Source organism: Dryobates pubescens, chromosome 12 (genome assembly GCF_014839835.1).
Source record: "Dryobates pubescens isolate bDryPub1 chromosome 12, bDryPub1.pri, whole genome shotgun sequence".
NCBI lineage: Eukaryota > Metazoa > Chordata > Aves > Piciformes > Picidae > Dryobates > Dryobates pubescens.
Genome location: NC_071623.1, coordinates 24199671 through 24216004, shown reverse-complemented (window position 1 = coordinate 24216004; position 16334 = coordinate 24199671).

The window sequence follows — 16334 nt, the reverse complement described above, 5'->3', positions numbered from 1 at the left end:
AATACGAACTGTGAAGTGCTCTGGTAATGAATGTCAGGGAAGAAAACTTATTATCATTCTTAACTTTCTAGAACTGCCATCTTATAAGAAGAATGATAAACATCACATTTAAGGCATTTTCAGCTACATGGAGTTTACCTTGCTGCTTGCTATCACAGAAACAGAAGCAGAATGGCAGTTTTCATAGCACAGACCGGTGTCTTCAGGCCTTCATCCACTGAGAGACTCACCATAAAATTTTAGAAGTGCTCTCAAAACCTCAGATAAGCCTGAAAGAATTGCAGAATATCTCAGCCCTGAGATTCACATCACATTTTCTGTATTTTTTCTTGGAGAAATCTCCATCATCTTTTCCAGTATTATTATTTTACAGAGGCAGATAATTTTCTGTTATTACTGCTACCACTTCTCTGTATTGTCTGCTTTTGCTGACCGTAGTTACCTTCAGGCTTACTGGGCTACGTCAAAGAGTTACTGATGGACTTCATGCAGTTTTCTGGATTACTAGCACAGTCCTTCCATCCACTCTCTGATGGCACCTTTCCCTCTGGGAACAGAGAGTAGTGCAGGATGTTTGTTGCAAATATTCTCCTTTCAGACCACCCATGTTCCCCAGTTAGTACTCCAGGTCCAATTTTTCAAGGAGACAAAGGGCTTTCAGCCTCTACATTGTTCCCTTTTGTATCCCTCCTGCCGCTTCTTCTCTGATGCCAGCATCAGCCCACACTCCTGCTATAGTGCACAGGTAGGTAGGGCACTCAATTGGTATCCCAGCAATGGCAAGGTGGAGGGAATATGAGGTGGAGGCTAAAGAAGCTGAGGAATGTGGAAATATGTAAGAAATAACCAAATACAGGAGCTCCTTCCAGGGAGTACAACAAACAGGAAATATGGAGTCAACTTCCTTGTATGAAATCTTGGAGAAATTGAGGGTCATCTGTTCAAGACCCCCCTCCAAACAATGGCATTTGTGGAAGGTTAAAGCATACCTGGATTTATCACCTGTGTGAAACATTAAAGTTATTTGTCCTTAGCAGGTGTAAAAAAACTAGCATTAAGCAAACTAATGCTGAGCGCTTAAGAGCACAATAATTAGTAACAGGGCATTATGTTATGCTGTCCAAACACCTCCCCAGCTTTGTTGCCCTTCTCTGGACATGTTCCAGCAATTCAACATCTTTCTTAAACTGAGGGGCCCAGAACTGGACACAGAACTCAAGGTGTGGCCTAACCAGTGCTGAGTACAGGGGCAGAATGACTTCCCCACTCCTGCTGGCCACACTGTTCCTGATCCAGGTCAGGATGCTATTGTCCTTCTTGGCCACTTGGGCACACTGCTGGCTCATGTTCAGCCTACTGTCAACCAGTACCCCCAGATCCCTTTAATACTCCTTTTCAGCTTTAAACAGGCATCTCAATTTCAGTTTTCTAGGAATGTTCAGTGTTATTTTTCCTTTTCTACTGTTCCTTACTCTATTAATAACACTCTCTGGTCTAATTCAGACAATTATTATAAATGGACAAAGTATCCCAGAAGAAATGGAAAAAATTTCTTTTTTTCTTTTCATCTGGAGCAACTTTGCAGCCTGCATTGAAATAATTTTTTGTCTTGAGAGTCCACAGACCAGTTTCAGAAAGTAAACTGCAGTGTTTTGTTCCAACCTTTCTTGATCATTCCCCTCAATTCCGCCTTACCTTCCTGTCATTCAGCTGGACCTCTATAACCTCTCCCAGGGCTTCTCTTGTAAAAGATGCTGTTGCATGAAGTCAGTTAGGAAATGCATCTCTTGTTTATTGAACAGCAAAGAATTTGAAGGGGGTATTTTTCTAGTGTATCCTAAATTATGTCAGAACTCTGAACTCAAGAGCAAAACCATAAACCAACTGTGGAAATAAAACCCAAACAAAACCCAACAACAACAAGTAAGAAAAATAAAGAAAGAAAGAAAGCAAGCTGCCTTCCTCTTTCCTTAAGAGCATTTGAAACAGAAGTGTTACAGTAGAGTTCCATTTCAGAATGACATAGCATAAGGCTTTCAATTTCTTTACTCGTGAGAGAAAAAGTAAGAAAGTGCTGGAACTATATAAAGAGGACAAAAAGAAGTAAAAGAGCAGGAAGAGAAGGGAGATCTTATTAAAACAGTTCAGAGAGGATAAAAAGTGGCAATGACTCAAGTTTCCTTGAAAAAAAAAAAAATGGAAACAACAGAACAGCTGAGAGCAGATATGGTGAGAAAGCTGTTAGAAAAGCTGACACAGTAAGGCAGAAACACTGCTCAGATCCCAGAGACCCTCCCTGCACACCACAGATACTCCTCAGTAAAATTACATTTAAAAAGTATGTGTCATCTCACAGCTTAGAGATGAGGGGGATGAATTTTCCTACAGTATGATTTAATATTATTTGAGTTGACCTATTTCCTTCAGTTTCCCTTTTAAGGAAAGCTTTTATCCTTCAGAAAGCAAGAAGACTTAATTCCACGTTCTCCCAGGAATCTGCTTTGTGTCCCTGATCATATATCTCTATTTTCCTTTGCCTCTGTTTACCTTTTCATTCATTTTCTTGGCCTTAGTCCAAGTCTCAAAGGGTTAGAAGAATAATCAACATCTTCAGTATCAAACTGAGAAATGCAAGGAGGAAATGGAAGGGGAAATATGTATGGATTATGTGCAAAAATTTGTATTGTTTATTTTATTACCTCTTTTCCTAACCAATATAAAAAGCCAGGGGAAAAAAAGATCATCTCACATGAAAAAATTGACTCAGCAGGAGACATTTCTGTTCAAATATTATAAGAAAAACATAGGAAATGAGCAGCAACACTGCAGGTGATATTTCCTCCCATGACCATGTGCTGGAGCATTTGTATGGTAGTACCAGGTCCGATCATTCCTTCTGTCTGAGTGACATTCATTCACCTACCCTACCACACTTCAGAGACCTTCTTTGTCTTCCAAAAGTAAAGAGTCATCTCACAGACCTGTGATTGCTCCAGTAACAGGAATCTCAGATGCTAAGTACTGAGCCCAAACAGTTTTCAATCAGTATGAGAAAAGTTTATATCACCAGACACTGACCTGAATCCACCCTTGATGACCTCCTTAAATATCACTTGGACAAATGGAAAAGAACTTCTCACCTTAATGGCAAGGACACTCAGCTTTCAGTCGCTGCTTTGCTATTTTTAGAAAATGGAAAGACAATTCACATAGCATTCACACTACACAGCCCTGGTAATTGGGGTGCTTCCTAAGAAGCTGGGAGAGAAGACAGAACACATCCTGATTTCACATACTTTAGGTAAAGCACAATCAAAGAGCCAGAAAATAGTTGCATTAGGACACTGAACTTCCTGACTGCACTCTCCACACTAAGGAGACAGAAGACAAGAATTTACCTCAAGCCCTGCTACTGTCAAGGAACATTCATCCATAACACAACATGGGCAAAAGCATCCTGCAATGCTGTAGCCTGCCATTTCCCATTGCTGTCTGGTTTGGCAAGAAACCTGTAACCATAACCAAATGTCTGTATGTCCTCAGGCTCCCTTTTCAATTCAGTTTTCCCTATCCACTGTGAAAGTGTTTCCTTGTACAACTTGAGAAAGCTACTACCCCACAGAAAAGTATCCAGTGGGGGAAAAAAAAACAAACAACAAAACCAAAACCAACTACAAGTGAAAAGATAACAAGTGCAAAGGTGTTTTTACAGACCAATGTTTATAACTCACTATAGTAACTCAGAATTAGCTTCAGTGCCTAGTATAGTAGCTCCTTAAAATGTGAGAAAATCTAACCAATTTTCTCTCTTTTGTGCAAGACATGTAAGAACAACCTTCACCAAATGATGTGTTTGAGTAACAGAATCAGACAAACTAAATAAGCAAAGGGTCTGCTACCTATAGTGACTTTTCAGGCATGTGTAACATGTTGTTCAGGTCAAATTTGTGTTTCATCCAAACACTCAATTAATGCAAAAGAGATAATTCTGCCTGAGCAAGTAATGATGGTGACACTGTATCTAAGAAAACATGTTAACACAAGGTGAGGTTGGCTTTCTCAGTTTCCAGTCACAAATAACTTGCACGATTGTCCTGTCCCAGAGCATGGTTGCTCTCTGGAATCCAGAGAGGCAAAGCTTTTTTGTGGAGTCTTTTTTTTTTCTTTCTCCTAACATCATTACTGCTCCTAGTAGAGAAATCTCTGAAATGCTATGTTTGCATTCTGTCCTTTGAGACTTAGCAGATGTCTTTAAAATGCTTAGTCTATTAAAGCTTATAATGCATGATTAATGATTTGAGGGCTGCAGATCTGAGGTGAAAAACTCAGCAGAGTTTGCTTAATAGCTTTTACAGGATTATGTATTGTACATTAGAAACCAGAACTATCTGTGTAATTATTTCACAAAACACTAAAAAGCAACTCAATAAGAGAAGGTGAAGTGCTCTGCAAGTTCAAGTTTCTGTTTGCTCTTTTTATTATGGTTGGGTTTTTTTTTTGCATAGCCCCGTAGTAAGAAATTTGCTTATTCTTTTACTTTCATGAAGTTACCACAGTTTCACTCAAATTTAAGAACATTTTTCTCAGCTCAACAGGACATGAGTTTTCTACAGGTTTTTTTCAATTTAGCCAAGGGTATGAGTTAGTGGCCTTCATCATGGACATTCCCAGTTTAAAGCCATCACTCAGCAGTGCTAATTTCAGTGATGAGAACCCCACTTCCTTCAACTTACAAATAATAGACAAAACAGAAAACCAACATTCACTTTGTATTCCTTTTCAAATCTGTAAGTAAAGGGAGTGATTTAGAGACAAGTGCATCCTTCTCAGAGTAAATACCATGCTCAAAATAATATATACAGATGGAATATGAACTGTTTTCCCCAGGGACCTTGACATTTGTCTCAGTAACTTTTTGGATGAAAGTGAGATATGCACAATGTTAGCACTGTTAATGCTTGATACTGTGCTTGACCTTATGGTTGGTCTTTAGTTCTTCAGATGAGAATACATGGTTTAGTCATGAGGTCTGTGGTGACAGGTTGGACTTGATGATCTTTGAGGTCTCTTCCAACCTTGGTGATTCTGTGATTCTGTGAATCAGGAGAGCAATGTGTTCTCTTAAAGTTGTTACCATCCAAATGATCAATATCTAGAAAAAGAAATACATGCAAAGGAGATTAAATGGTCCACCTGAGGTTTATGGCACAGTCTACAACATCAATCTCTGTTGTATTTTGCAGCCTTCAGCTCTTTCACAAGACTCTGTTAACTGGCAAAATCCAGACAACTAAATGGAAAAATGGGATGACAAAAGGTAAAAAATATAGTAAACCAAAAATGAAGTAAACCAGAGAGTTAAAAATCCAAACAAACAAACAAAAAATCATAACCACAAATTTAGGTTTTGTCTCCACATAGGGCTTCATCACTTTTATTTGCCTTTTGATGGATCCTGCAGGCCTATGAGCTTGACTAGGTGAGGAAGTAGGAATAGTATTCAGTTTCCCTTGATAATATAACCTGAATGCAGTAATCACCACAAACTTGTGTTTGTTTCATTACTGTGTTTTTCTCTTCATCCTATCTTTGAAAAAGTTATTGGCTTTCCAGTCTTTATTTTGGCATATGTGCTGAGTGACAAAAGCTGTTAGAAGTTTCAATTAGAGTATTATTTTTTAATTCCCCAAATTACAATGTAAATAGATATGCAATAAGGGTTAACTCAGGTACACATGAAAAAGTAGAATAGAAAGACAAAGAAGCCTCTTAAACCACCCGAAACCTTATAAAATCCAATTATGATGCCAATATCATAGAACAGCTTGGCTTCCAAGGGATGTTTAAAGGTCATCTAGTTCAACTTCACTGTCTTGGGCAGGGATATATTTCACTAGCTTGTCCAACTTGACAGTGTTTTCGGGAATGAAGTATCCACACCTTGTCAGGGCAACTTGTTTTGGTGTCTAACTACTGTAGAATATTTCTTCCTTTAATGAAAATCTAGCCTCTGACAATTAAAAAATATTGACCCTTGACCAATCCTTGGTAAAAAGTCTCTCTCCATATTTCTCTGTATAGTATAAAGCCACAAGAAGATGTTCTAGAGCTGTTTTCCTCTCTGTACTGAGCAACTTCAACTCTCTCGACCTTTCTTCATAGGACAGTGTTCCAACCTTCTGAATTTTTTCGTACTAATTCTCAGGATCTGCTCTCCCATGTGTATGTCTTCCTTATACTGGAGGGGCCAGTGCTGAACACAGAACTCCAGGTACTCATGAGACTCCAAGGGTCTCATGAAAGCAGAATAGAAGGGGAGAATTATCTTTGTCAAGCTTCTGGTCATTCTTCTTTTTATGCATCCCAGGACATGACTGGATTTCTCTGCAGGGCTACTTTCATTCCATTCATCCCTCAGTCTGTATTGATCCTGAGGCTGTTCCAACCCATGGCATACCACGTTTCAGAATTATCAAGCACACTACTCAGCTTGCTATCATCTGAAAATTTGCTGAGGGTGCACTCAATCTTGCTCAATTTTATTCACACCACCAGTTTTCCCAGGTATATAGTAGAAGTCCATGTCAATGAGTAAACTGCAAATAAAATTGGAAGTATGAAACAAGTAATATAGGAAAATGCTTTGTATTTAATTTTTCTGGGAACCTGTTCCCAGGACCATTTGTGTGCCCTCCCAGTTCTCTTGCTATAGGGTCTTTTGCCAGAGGCCTGAGCAACCTCTGTGCTGACACTATACAGTCTGTTCACAAAGCTTTATGTTCCACAAGCTCTGCAGAGGGTTTTATTGATCCTGGCCATTCTGAAGTCTTCCATGAGGCACATGTGGTTCACATGGGCCTATTCCTCAAGTCTGTCAGGGACCCTCTGGATGGTATCCCTTCCTTCTAGTGCCTCTGTACAGGAAGGGTTCAAAACCAGGTAATAAGGGTTGAGATGAAACAGGAGACAACCTTCGGGTTCAATTCAGGATAAAGGGGAAAGGAAGAAACATATGATTATGAAACTTCCTTCAGTTACCTAAGCTTTTGCTGAACAGTATTTAGTCTCAAGTACACCTGGTTCAGGACTGGCAGCATATGCTAAAATACCTAACAGGGAGTTATTTTTATATAACACCATCACACCACATTGCCATTCGATATCCAAGATTCAAGTTCATACATATTCTTTAACAAATCCAGAAAGCAATGTGAACTCTATTCAGCTGTCAAAAGCACAAGAATTTATGAACAAATGTTGTCAACTTTACTCCCTCAAGACTTTTCCTTTTAATGGGGTTTGTGATTGACTAGGTTATAAGTGGATGTGCAATATTATATTTATGGGAAAACATGAAAGGAATTAAATAGAAAGTACTTCATACCCCTGAGTAGTTCTCACAGTCTTTTGTATTCCAATAATTATTGAACCAGTCTAATCATCACCTAGCCATGGGGCACAGAGCTTGTCCTTCTGTACAATACCCTTCTTTTCTGTTTTGAACAATGGCATGTGGACTGCTTGACAAACAGCATAGGGCATAGGGCAAACCTGTGGGTTTGATTTCTGACACCAGAAAGTTTGGTGTTACCAGGTGCTGGAAGGGAAACATACTTCAGGCTTTAGAAGCTAATGCTCTGGTCATCTGCATTTGTGGTTGTCCTCAACTTTGCTGAACAGGACACCCTTTGTTACCAGACACTTGCACAAAGAAATCATAGAATCACAGAATGGTCTTGGCCAGAAGGAAACTCCAAAGGTCATCTAGTCTGACCTTCCTGCATTCAGCAGGGACATCCTCAACTAGACCAGCCTGTTCAGAGCCTCATTGAGCCTCTACCACCTCCCTGGGCAGCTTGTTCCAGTGTTCCACCACCCTCATAGTAAATAACTTCTTCCTGATATCCAACCTAAATCTTCCCTTCTTTAGTTTGAAGCCATTGCCCCTTGTCCTGTCACTGCAGGCCTTTGAAAACAGTCTCTTCATCCTTCTTGTAGCCCCCCGTGGGGTACTGGAAGGTCTCCCTGAAGCTTCCTCTTCTCCAAGATGAACAATCCCAGCTCCCTCAGCCTGTCCTTATAACAGAGGTGCTCCAACCCCCCAGTCATTTTTGTGGCCCTCCTTTGAACCCTCTCCATCCGGTCCATGTCCTTCCTATACTGCAGGTTCCAGAACTAGATGCAGTACTCCAGGTGAGGTCTCACCAGAGCAGAGCAAAGTGGCAGAATCACCTCACTTGATCTGCTGGCAACACATCTTTTGATGCAGCCCAGGATGTGATTTGCCTTCCGCACTGCAATTGCACGCTGTCTGCTCAGGTCCAGCTTCTCGTCCATCAGCACCCCCAAGTCCTTTTCCACAGGGCTGCTTTCTAACACCTCAGTCCCCAAGTTTGTACTGATAGAGAGGATTGTTCTGGACTAGGTGCAGAACCTTGCACTTGCTCTTGTTGAACCTCATGAGGTTCACCTTGGCCCACCTCTCCAGCTTGTCCAGGTCTCTCTGGATGCCATCCTGTCCCTGTGGTGTATCAACACCACCACACAGCTTAATGTCATTTGCAAACTTGCTGATGGTGCATTCAATCCTACTGTCTATGTCATTGATCAAAATGTTAAAAAGTACAGGTCCCATCATGGACCCCTGAAGGACACCAATTGTCACTGCTCTCCATCTGGACTTCAGGCCATTGAGCACTACCCTCTGGATGCAACCATCCAGCCAGTTCCTTATCCACTGAGCAGTCCACCCAGCAAATCTGTATCTCTCCAACTTGGTGAGTAGGATGTTGTGGGGGACCGTATCCAAGGCCTTGCAGAGGTCCAGACACATCACACTCATAGGTTGTCCCTTTTCCACTGACATAGTCACTTTATCATAAAAAGCTGCTAAGTTGGTCAGGTGGAAACTGCCCCTGGTAAAGCCATGCTGGTTGTCTTGATTCACTTCCTGTCCTCTATGTGCCTTAGCATGGCATCTAGGAGGCTCTTCCCAGGCATGGAGGTAAGGCTGAAATGTCAGTAGTTCCCAAGGTCCTCCTTCCTACCCTTTTTTAAAATGTGTATGATGCTTCCTTCCTTCCTGTCACCAGGGACCTCATCTGACTCCCAGGACTTCTCAGATATCATGGAGAGTAGCCTGGCAACCACATCAGCCAATTTCCTCAGGACTCTGCATTTGCATTTCATTAGGTCCCATGGACTTGCATATCTTCAGGTTCCTCAGATGATCATGCACCTTGTCTTCACTCCCCCTTTGTAGAGGGGGGGGTAAGGGGGAGGCAAGAATGGAGAATCTAGTAGCTTCCTCTGGTCTTTGTACTGTTTGTTAATTGTGAATATCAGTAAATATTCTAAGTATTGTATATTTGTACATATTCATTGCATTCCATTGTAGATACAGCTTTCATTTGCTTTCAGCTGAGGTGGTCTGGCAAATTTAATGCTGGGGGGGAGGGGAAATTTCACCCACCACAGGTCCATACTATTATACCCTATGTTTCTGTCAGATAGTTGGCACACTCCTTGGAGCACCATATATGCCTGTATGTGGGTCCATTGGGTCTTCAGACTTAATTTCAGTGAGGCTCCCAAGGAGCCACAAGGCACGTTGCAAAACTATCTCTTTGACTCCTAAGTCACAGAGTTTTGAGAGCATTTTTTAGAAATGGGAGAACAGATCAGTCTGAGAAACAAAATCCTGCTCAGCCACTTGAAGAGACTGCCTCTTTTTGCCAAATACCAGCTTTTTGAACATGTGAACAGCTCAGGACATACATAAGCATATACAGAGAGTGTTGCAGGACGTTTTCTTAACCCAGGCACTCTTTAAACCGAAGAGGACTTGTGAAGGAGATGCAGGGCAAACATGATTGATTATCTGCACACTTTCTTTGTCCTGCCTCTCTCATTACCACAGGATGTGCTTAAGATCCTCAAGTCCGCCTTTGGCTAAAAGCCTCTCCCCTGCTGCTGTTTTCTTCCTCTCAGTCAAACAGGAATTCCCCATCAAGGAAACTCTATCCCTGCATTGCTCTGGTAGGAAATTTTCCATTCTCTTCTTTCTCCTCTGTGCAGAGGAGCATCATGAAACTAGTTTTCCCACCTAGGCACCCCCATCAGCATTCTGCTTTCTAAGTATCTTTGGCACAATCCACCCAATATGACAACTTGTGTTTTGTCCAGGCAGGGTGAGAAACATGCATCACTTACTACACACACATTGCAGTTCAAGTTAGAATTGCAATAACTAGAAGTTTTGGCTTTGAAGAGGCTGCCAAGGATCTCTCCAGGATATACACATCTGAGGGTACTGTGATAAGAGTCTGCAGGGTAATTCAGGGCAATATATGTTTTCCCAAACAGGATGAAAATTTGAGATATCATTCTCATCCTGAACAACCTTCTTGTAGCATGGTGCTGTAATTTTTAATAGGTTACATAAGCAATCTTGCAAGGAATTAAGTGTAATAAAGCAAGAAACTTTAGCTCTAGTAAATATGATGGTAATTTAACATGATAGTTTCTCAAAAAAATACTATACAGGAGAAGCTATAAGTAGGATGTTATGCTCTCAGTGGTACAGAATTGATGCTTGCTGTTAAATACCATTAAGAAGACTCAGATGTTGGTTATCTGTACTGTCTGAAAGAGCTCCAAGAAGGAGACACAGCGAGGCACTGACCTCACAGCACTGAAAGGGAGAAGGCCAGGCTTGATCACAGACTATTTTCTCCCGAAAGATAACCTACCTAGACTCAGATATAGGTCTGCAACTGTACCTTTCCTACTTTTACCCTCTCTTACTCTATGAAGATATTCATAGAATTTGTTTTTATCCAGCTCTCATAAAGACTTTTTTATAACCAATTGTTGCACATTTCATATTCTACAGTTACTTGTTTATGAAATTTCACAGAATGGCTTAGATTGGAAGGGACCTCAGAGATCACCTATTCCAACCTCCCTACCACGGGCAGAGATGCCTCTCAGCTAGACTCAGCTGCTCAAGGCCTCATCCAACCTCGCTTTAAACACCTCCAGGGAGGAGGCATTTTGTTTCATTATTTCTGAGGTTATTGCTTCCCCACTATTACCTCCCTTCATATATGCTTGTCCAGGGCAATCATGACCAGGATATGCTCAACATAGACCTGTTGATCTATGAGTACTGTTCTCATATTCTTAGTTTTGTGCGCCAGATCAATGCCCCATGTGAAGCAGCCTGAAGAATGACTATAAACCAAAGGTGTTATTGTCTGTTTTAGAGCGTGCTCAGTACATCTGCTGTGCTGGCTACAGAAAGAAAAAAAAAGACAACAGAGCTATTAAGTAGTTTGTGGATCCTTCTAGGCTGAGAGGATCCTTCTTTGGCTGCTCAAGGTGGTGTCAGGGCAGCTTTGTGGCACGGGAATAAAATAAAATGATCTAACGTTCCAAGAGGGCCTGGTCCAATGTGTACAGCAGAAAAGTAGGTCAGAAAGGAAATCTTGTTACTACAAACACAGCAGTGGCAGCAGTCCATTGTACCAGGCTCAGAGTTTATGTAAGACAGTGGCTGGGACTGCTTCACTTTGTTTCACAACCAGCAGAAACCTGGCACTAAAAATGTCTGGCTGCTTCATGCAAAAGCAGGACTCAGCTTGTGCGTAAGTTTAGAGGAGCACGCAGGTCACCAATATCACAGTTTTGTGTTTGTGCTAATCTAAACTTTTAAATATGATTAAGGAACATATACAAGCTATTTGTGCCCCTCATCACAAAGAATACTGTGAAGAAGAAGTGGTGTCTTGGAAGGCATGACCAAGAATTCAGTTGGTAGTTATTCTTGTGGCTTCCTACTCTTCAGCTCTATTCCTAGTTATTCCAGGCTTTCTGCATGCCATCCCATGAGACTAAAGAGACCTTAAAAGGATATTTTCGGATCCCTGGACTCTGAAAAAAGATATAACTAGAGGAAAGAGATCTCTCATCAGGGTTCTCCAGCTCTAACAGGAAGAGTATATCAGCAGCATAGCCAGAGAATGTTTTACTGTTCCCATATTTTCAAACTTCAAAGGCTAATGAGAAAGAGGGACAGAAAGACACATAAAAAATTATGTCACAGAAGGTTCCACTCTGATGACCCTAACACTGGGATTTAGTTGAGACTGAGCCAGATCTCACACAAAGTATGTAGAAGTGGCTTAATACAATTTAACACAACCATCTTCATCTTTGCATTGTGGGAAAGAAGAACCAAGATCTTCTTCATCCTTGTGTATAAGTTGCTTCTGAACTTCCACTGATTATATAAACAGGTTTGATTTATAGACATACCTTACCTTAGGGAACCAAGAAATGAAATGGATGCTCGTCTTCTCTTCAATGTGAATACTTACTCACCAGGCCTTGCTGACAGTGCTCTTTTTTTGGTTCTTGCCTGTGATATGCTCCACTTACCAGAGCCAACACCTGAGCTGATCCCCAAAGACAGCAGCACATGCTTGGCAGTGGCAATACCCAGCTGCTAAAATGTATTTTCCAGTGGCAGAAGGTTTAGCACATTGGTAAGTAACCAGTTTGCTGGAAATACTCCTCTTAGATTTACCAGCCTCTCTGGAAAGGGCTGACCAGGGGGAAAAAAAATAAAGGGGCAGGGGAAAGAAAGGAAGAAAAAACCACCAAAAAATCAAACCCAAACCAAAAAACCTAACCCAAACCAAAAAACCTAACCAACCAAATGAAAAAGAATAAAATAAAAAGTCTCTTTCTCTAGTAAGCATACCAGGTAAAACAACATGGGGAAATATATGCAACTTAACAAACCCTTCAGTGGATCATGTGCTTTTTTTGTTGTTTTGTTTTACATGAAGAAAGGAGAATATTTCATTCTGAATGCTCTGGGTTGTGCATAAACTTACCCTGGGCCAGAAACAACAAAAAAGGCAGAAAAATCAGCTGTGGCCTCTGGTCCTTGGAGCAGCCCATTCCATACATGCAGAGTCTGCTTAGCAGAATGACACATTTTCTAACTCTCCTAGGCCTGGCCTTTAATTTCTAGCCATCTGCTGACTGTAAATGACTGTGAGGACAGGTGGGAGTACTAATGGTAAGATTTAGCATCTCCCATTTATCACAATGGGCCATTAAAGCTGATGCCTATAAGCACGCAAACCATGGAGTTACTGGATCCATTCCATGGTAACATACTGGAGTTAACACATTCCCTACTATGCTGTAAAAAGGTAACTGTATTTCTTTAAATCTTTTTTTGTTGTTTTACCACATTTCATTGCTTTAAAAGTCAAGACAATGGCCCCACAGAGCACTGAAGAAGAAAGATAAATAGGCTTTTAGAAATGTGTCCTATAAGGGATTAAGACAAACATTGCAAACTCTTTATGCAGCAAACATTAGATAAATATCTGAGGCAAGAATTTCAAGTAATGAGAAAAAAAGGTTTAAAGAAAACACCAAATCAAAGAACCATGCAGCTGCAACTTAGTCAAGGTGGTATAATATTGGTACTGGCTGATGTTGACATCTCTTCAGATAATTATCTTCTGTAATTTCTTTTTTATTTCTAGGAGCTAAACATAACCAAACACTATAAGTAATCTCATTTTAGGTCCTCTCTAAAGTAGAAGAGGTCTTTTGTAGACACTTCCTCTTGGTTATCTTTTCTCTAGGTGAGATTCTTAGTGTCCTTGTACATAATTTTTAGATTAGAAAATAGTAAGGTTTTTGGCAATTACCATTGCCATAAAGCTGTGATGAATATGTGTAACTTTGTATTGCCCAGTTTGTATTTATCAAAATCATTTTATGCCCATGAATCTAAGACAAATTTCCCATAGTAAGTCTGTAGGAGAAGGGTTGTTTCTATATAACAACATAAGTCTTTTCATAAACCAAAAATCCAGGAATCCATAGCAAAGTTACTGTCAAAAATGGCATTGTTCATCATGTGAATTTTAGGAGCTTGATAATGCTCATCATCAGTAAATTTGCAGAAGACACCAAGCTGATCTGTTAGAGGGTAGGGGAGCTCTGCAGAGGGACCTTGACAGGTTGGACAGATAGGCAGAGTCCAAGGGCAGGAGATTTAGCACATCCAAGTGCTGGGTTCTACACATTGGCCACAACAGCCCCATGCAGCATTACAGGCTGGGGTCAGAGTGGCTGGAGAGCAGCCAGGCAGAAAAGGACCTGGGGGACTGGTTGACAGTAGGCTGAACATGAGCCAGCAGTGTGCCCAGGCAGCCAAGAATGTCAATGGCATCTTGGCCTGTATCAGGAAGAGTGTGGCCAGCAGGAGCAGGGAGGTCATTCTGCCCCTGTACACTAGGTGTGGTTAGGCCACACCTTGAGTCCTGTGTCCAGTTCTGGGCCCCTCAGTTTAGGAAAGATGTTGACTTGCTGGAAGGTGTCCAGAGAAGGGCAACAAAGCTGGGGAGGAGTTTGGAGCACAAGCCCTATGAGAAGAGGCTGAGGATGGCAGAGATGAGCAGCAAGAGTCAGGAAGCAGCTGATCTTTTCTTTGACAGAGACTGATACAGGCATTCTTGCCAAAGTGTAAAGTCTCAGAAAAGAAGGCACCCAATCAATCAAGTAGTTTTGGCATACTTTTGCACAATTTCATCAGAGTATTAAAAAATCAGTCATCTCTTTTCAATGGAAAAGATCAGCAGAATTTGAGATCTCCTGAGTCAGCAAAGTCGATATAGAGGCAGAGGAGCATAAAATGCCCCTGTAAGCACTGGCACACAGACTTGTGCTCTCTGAGCTTAAAATTCCTCTCACGCTGATCAGCAAAGGAGTATCTGTGTCATTTTCTCTCTGAAAGTAATTTCTCTGTGGTGGCTCCACTACAGTGGATGCAGTGTAGTCACTTCATCACATTGCCAAAGATGGCCATCAGGGATCTCCATAATGACAGCTCTCTCTTTACTGCTCACTTTCATTCCAGGGCTCCAGAAAAGGAAATTAAAACTGTATCTCACCTTTGTTAATGCTCAGTTTCTCAACTGCATGCAGCATAGAAATAGGTAGTGACTTTGCACTCACAAAGGATGTCTTGGTAATGTAAGTCAGTGAACAAACATCTGTACTAACGTACCCCCAGACTTTTACAAAGGACTTGAAGTCAGGTAAGAGCACTCAAAAGGCTCTGTTCATACATTTGTGGGGAAAAGAAGTCCCAGAGAGCAGTGGTTACAGACTAAATTTCTGCTCCACTCTCTCTCCACAACACTTCACTTGTGGCATATCACAATGAACATTTCTACCTCTTATTCTACTCAGAAAAAAACACAGCAAGCTTTAGATTTCATAAGTTTGCAACACAGGTTTTGAGATTTTTAAGGTCATGGGGTACTTGATTTAGCACGGCCTTCTTGCAAAGTGCACACTGCAGAACTTCAACAGTTCTTAATAGTGAGAGCTTTGAACTGCACATATCTTTCAGAAAGTTATTTTCAGTATATCAGAGATGGTACTCAACAGAAAAATAAAACCAACAAAGGATTCATTGTCCTCTCACTGAAAAAAGTTACACTAGCTGGAAAGAAATATACTAAAGTTTACTTGACTTCAGAGGGATTAATCCAGATTTACAGTAGTAGAAGGAGAGCAGAGTGTAAAAAGGAATTCTCAGCATGTTTCTTTGTAGCACAGTTGCCTTTAATGGCTGTGTGACTAGCTGTAGTCAGTAGTAGATAAAACTGGATTTTGCTTAACAGGGCATGGAAAGGACAGTAATCTGTACTACAATATTCTTCATTGACATGAGATATGTTCGTATATAGCAGTTAGCAAAGATCAACTGATGCAAAGTGACATCCTTCTGGATTTTAGTATCTTGTTTAGTTTCTTGCTCCTTTTCTCCTATTAGCATCACTAGTCAGTGTAGCCAAAACTTACCAGCTGTAGCATAATAACATATTGCTTTCTTAGGAGCCAAGCATGTTTTTGATAACTGTGCACTTTCTCTGCTACATGTTTGAGGAAAGTTGCCAATGAAAAATCAAGGCAATATTCTGAGAACAGTGTTTCAGTCTGTGAGTAGTGTTCAGAGCTTGCACAGCAAGGTAAAACATGAACAGAACAGATACATGAAATACAGGCATATCCTTTATGGAAAATGTGACTTCTGGTTGTCTACAAAATCTAAGAGCCTCTACAGTCAGGTTTTCCAGGAAGAGGCCATCCTTCTAGATCACTAAAATCTATTAACATCTTTAGCTGAAAAGATTTTATAAATCAACTTAGTTGCTGTAATTTGCACGACAGTTCTGTAGATAGCAGAAGCAGGACAAACTAGGGAATAATGAAAACTTTATCAATATCAGCAT